Below are 5,758 nucleotides of genomic sequence, written 5' to 3' on the forward strand. Positions count from 1 at the left end.
TGCATTTTAAGAAACAGTCCAGGTGATTTGATACAGGTGGTTCATTGTTACACATGACAAACTGAATTAAAGGATGAATAGCCCTTGGCTAGGCAGGAAAGAGGCTGGAGAATTAAATAAGATGGGATTCACCTGAGTAAATGGCATAAAGGCAGTGGTGTGCTAGAGTTATACTGGCTTGCAAGAGTTGGTTGTTCTAGTTTCAGGAATGTTGTGAGCTGCTTGCTAAACACAGCCACGATTAAAATGAGATTATATGAACTTGCAATTAAGTACATTATATTAACAGCAAAGGTAATAAACATTTAAAACTCATCACTTAACTATTTCACTATATTATACTATTACCTATGCTCTTAAACATCTCTGTGCTCTCAAGGTTATTTCTGTCTACTGTACTTGTGTGGTGAAACTGCTGTATAATTATGTGCTTTGCTTTCCAACTCCTTGTTCAGTGATATCATGTTAGTAGCTTGAAATTGGCCATGGTGGAGGTGTTTGGAACACAGAAATTTTCAAATGTTACAGATCAGGATTCCACCTATATCCCCTTTCTCCCCCAAACCAATTATACCACATCACTGCATAAGGATGAAAAAGAATTGGTTGTAACTAGTGGAATACAAGCTGTGTAATACTTCTGGGAGTAGCTAAAATATGAGATTAAAGAAACAAGTATGGGCCATGTCATGGAGTGCTTTGTGACCCAGTTTTGAGAAGCATGGACTTTATTCTAGTAATGGTGAGGAACCACTGTGGCAGTAAAGTTTATAAAGTGCTACAGTCAGACTTATTTTTAGAACGGTGGCTCTGTGGAGGGTAATTTTGAAGCTGACAAAACTAAAGACCACGGGACCACGTAGGGAGCCACATTGCAGATGATAGAGGATGATGAGTAGATTATGGTAGTAGAGGTATAGATGGAGAAGAGCAGACTAGTTGGTAACATATTTAGAATTTAAACTTGACAGTGATTAGAAAGGTGATGAGACAGAGGAAGGAGTCATGTGTGACTCATATTTCTAACCTGGGTCACTGAGTGGGTGGTGATGAAAGCCAATGAAATAAAGAATAAAAGAGTAAGCAAGTTTAGATGAGGAACAGGGTGTGTACACTAGAGATTTGTTGTTGTACATATGAATCCTTATTACAGTGCTTCCCAAACATTTCCATGTATGACCCCATAGAGAATAATAATGTGGCATATAAGAAAAGGAGGAGGCTGCTCAAGGTTAGAGGCAACTAACTTCTGGGGTTCTAGTCATCCAGCTCATGCTCTGCTTGCCTCAAAGCCTGGGGAGATCAATATGGCTCACATATTACCTGTTGGGGCATATCATTTGGGAAATTTCCATATTATACTCATTATCCTCTTCTATCTCTAAACTCATAAAAAAGGTTGGGGAAGTGGGGTGGGGATGAATATAATGAATATTAATATAATATAATATGTATTCTATTACATAATAAAATATACATAACGTATATATACTATAAAATATATACATTATGTATGACATAATATAACATAACATATTACATAATATAATGCATGACATATTACATAATATAATGCATGCAGAGCTCAGTAAAGCAACACTTTTTTATTTTATTGTATTATTATTTTTTTAAATCTTCACCTGAGGATATTTTTCTATTTATTTTCAGGTACAGTGGGAGGGAGAGAGAGGGAGAGTAGGGGGAGAGAGAGAGAAACATCATCGGTATGAGAGGGACACATCAACTGGCTGCCTCCTACATGACCCGACCAGGGCCAGGGACAAACCACAAGTGCCCTTGATAGGAATCAAACCCGCAACTCTTTTGTCTGTGGGCTAACACTCGACTGCTGAGCCAAACTGGCCAGGCAACACTTTTTTTAAAAAAATCCTTACCTGAAGATATGTTTTTATTGATTTTAAAGAGAGAGGAAAGAGAGAGAGAGAGAGAGAGAGATCAGTGTGAGAGAGAAACATAGATCGGTTGCCTCCTGCATGTTCCCTGGGGATTGAACCACAACCTAATTATGTGCCCTGACTGGGAATCAAACCTGTAACTTTTTAGTGTACAAGATGATGCTCCAACCTACTGAGAAACCCAGCCAGAGCTAAGTAACACATTTAATAATGAGGTGACTTACTGGAAAGTGGGAGAGTTGAGAATGAGACAAATACAAAGTAAGAGCTTAGAGCTTAGGATTTTCTCTCAGAATTAGAGAAATAGCAGTTGCTTTGATCGAGGGCTGTGCCATCACCATTGTGGTCTAGCATTTCTGTGTTTTTCTGTCATCACTGAAGAGGAGATAGGAAACTGCAACTGAGAACTGAGTCCCTTCCAGCTAATTGGGAGCACAGAAGAAGTCAGTTAATGTCTCCCCCCCCCCCCAAAATGAGCAATTATAGTAAAACAAAAATTTAATATTTTTGTTATAAATTGAGAAAGAAGACTTCTAAGTTCTGGCTTCTGGCCAGAAGACTACTAAAAACAAAAAATACATAAATTTCTATTTCTTTTTAAAACCTGAGACCATAGTTATTTTTATTTACCATTAAATACCTCAGCATATGATTTTATTATATTCCTCAGACCCATATCCAGTTAAGTCTATGTTTATCATCATATTTTATATATTAAAAACAAGGAAGCAGCATCACTGAAATTTTATTCTGGACTTATGGCATTGAGATACATTATATGATAAAGCCAGGATTGTCCTAAAAATTTCAGGTTGTATAGAAACAGTATTCATGAGGCTATATAGTGAACATATTATGTGGAGATTGAAACCCACTTTGTCCTTTAGGCGCTCACAGGCAGAAGGCAGAGTGTAGAGGAGGAAGCAAGCACACAGCAGTGTGGCGGAATGCACAGCTGTGGTCAGCACGGAGTCTAGAGGAGACATAACTCACTGGAGGGGAAAGGAGATGGGAGGGCCTGAGAGTGTGAGTTGGAACTGAGTCTTCCAGGCACACGAGGGCCTCAGAGAGCGTTGCTCCTGTGGAATCGCAAGTGGTGCCATATTATGAGGCATTGTGAGATGACGGGAAATGAGGTTAGATAGTCAAGCAAGGACCACAACATGAAACTCATGAAGAACAAACATTTACATTTTTTTTTGTTTTGTTTTTTATCCTCACCCGAGGATATTTTTCCATTTTTTGTACAGATAGAGTGGGAGGGAGAGAGAGAGAGAAACATCGATGTGAAGGGACACATCGAGTGGCTGCCACCCACACGACCAACCAGGGCCGGGGACAAACTGCAACCGAAGTACGTGCCCTTAGCGGGAACCGAACCCGGGTCTCTCCGGACCACAGGCCAACGCTCTAACCGCTGAGCCAAACCGGCCAGGGCCAAACATTTACATTTTATCCTGAAAGCAACAGAGTCATTAGTGGATTTTGTAAAAGATGAATATGAATAATTTTGAACTTCAGAAAGGTTACCCAGGCTCTCTTTCCCAGTGGCCATGGAGTTGTGTGGAGGCAGAGGCTTGGGTGCCTTGAAGATTCAGCTCCATCCGTTACCCACCCCGCGGTGGAGGAAGGCATTGCTGCTGGAGGTGTAATGGATGTTAATACTGCTTTACAAGAGGTGCTGAAGACCCCACTCATCCATACTGAATAAGTGTGTCAATCTAAATACTGTAGGTGGGAACCAACCAGTACAAAACTATAGCCAAGGGAAGAAGGTGTGAAATTAATGGTGTGAGCACAAAAGTTCTGAATGATGTTTGTTCTACTGGAAACTTCAGAAAAGTGCCAACCCCATCTTTGTGTGCTTGCATCAAAGTGATGAGCCTAGGTGTGTCAAGTTGGTGGACACCCTTTATTATGAACACTAAGTCAACCTAATTAAGGTTGATGACAACAAGAAACTAGGGCAATGGGTAGGTCTCTGTAAAATCAACAGAGAGGGAAAACCCCATAAAGTGGTTGGTTGCAGTTGTGTGATGGTTAAGGATTATGGCAAAGAGTCTCAGGCCAAGGATGTCATGAGGGGTATATCAAATGCAAGAAATGAACAAATAAACTTGGATTTTGTTTCTCGGGGGGGGGGGGGGAATTATTCTGGCAAGAGAGTGAAAAACAGAAGGGGGATGACAGAGGAAGTAGGGAGGGAGACCAGTTAAGAAACTTAAACCAAGTGAAAACTATTATACATCTGAATTAAAGCAATGGCAGTGTGAATATTGAAGGAAAGAAAGATTCAGACCTGTTTAGGAAAGGGACTTTGGGGACTGATTATAGTGAAGGAATGAGAGAAACGAGGATATTGAGATTCATGTGGTCTAATCTATTGGGTGTATAATGGTACTTTCACTGGCAGAGACTATAGAGAAGGTTGAGTCTTCCAGTGCATTATATTGATTCTTGTCACTATCAGTGCCTCTATTTCTAAAGTATTGCCAATACACAGTCTTACGACAAGTTAATTATTGGCATCACATATAGTAGGTACAGTGAGAAGGCAAGAAAATTTTGTATTTTTTATGAGAACTGAACATTTATATGAAGAAAAGTATGTAAGTGCTTGTTTGTAGTAATACAGTTATTACTTCTGCATATTATTTTACTTTTATTGCTGCAACTACTGGCACTTGGAATGACCCAATAAAAAGAAATGGTATAATATAATGAGGTGCTCAATATATTAGACCAATTTAGTAGTATGAAGAATACATGTTCAAATAAACCATAATGCAGTTGGGGGAAATAAAATTATTTTTTTACTTGTAATTTTTAAATCTATATTCACTTCAGTATTTTAGAGTTTGTGATGTATTGGGTATCTTTTTGCCATTGATAGTAATTGCTAAGGAGTGAAGAAATGAAATAAATCTCAACTTTACTGTGAAAGGTATGGATATTTAGCTTAAAAATTGGGGATATATGTAAATGCTTATAGATATTCTGTGGCTATAATGCATAACCTAACACATTAGGCTTGTGGAACATTTCTTCAATTTGAGATCTCATTTAAAATATGTATATGGAAGTTACTGGAGTGAACCCATTGTTCATACAGGAAACCAATCAATGAGAAATAAAAAAACCTTTTTTTCCCCTAACCATTGCTCATTTCTACTTACTGGATTCTTTAAAGTATGATGAGTGTAAAAAAGTAAATATTGCACACAAAAAAATAAATATTCCTTTCTTACAAATGATCATGTTTCCTTTTAAATTTGTACCCAGAACATTTTTCTTTTTCTTATGAACATACTGAGTTAGAAACTAGGGATTCTTTATTAATTTTAAGAAAACATTAGACATTTTATATTTAAAAGTAAGCAGTCTGTCGTTATGAAAACCCTGGTCAATGTGAAAACCTGAGGAAGATTAACAAGAAAAATCACACAAAAAATTTACACAGTAGCTGTGAAAACCTGAAGCCTAATGATATGTCAGCATGATCCTGTAGCAAACAGCACAGAATGCCTTTCAAACAATAGGATGTTGGTATGAAGTAATTACCAAGAAGCAAGTTGAGGTGTTAAGTTTGATATATTGTGGTATTTCTGTTTCAATTTGCCTCCATGGTAACTGTTGCTACTTCTCCAGCCTGACTACCATCCAGATCTTAGCATGTTCTTTTAATGAGAGATATTCTTGGTTGGATGCAATCGTATTTACCATAATTTAGCTGGATTTGTAAAGACAATAATTCAACACTTAATTGTATAAATTATTGATCTTCAGAGTATTGATCTACAGAGAAGTTCATGTTTAGACATGAATTTCTGCTCCTTTCATTT

General features: G+C 37.9%; 1 pseudogene; it reads left to right on the plus strand.

Annotated features, from left to right (window-relative positions):
- The first annotated feature begins 485 nt into the window (after positions 1-485).
- On the plus strand, positions 486-4,023 carry LOC118625025 (annotated as a pseudogene).
- Positions 4,024-5,758: the final 1,735 nt, after the last annotated feature.

The sequence above is a fragment of the Molossus molossus genome, unplaced genomic scaffold, assembly GCF_014108415.1.
Source record: "Molossus molossus isolate mMolMol1 unplaced genomic scaffold, mMolMol1.p scaffold_m16_p_11, whole genome shotgun sequence".
Taxonomy (NCBI): Eukaryota; Metazoa; Chordata; class Mammalia; order Chiroptera; family Molossidae; genus Molossus; species Molossus molossus.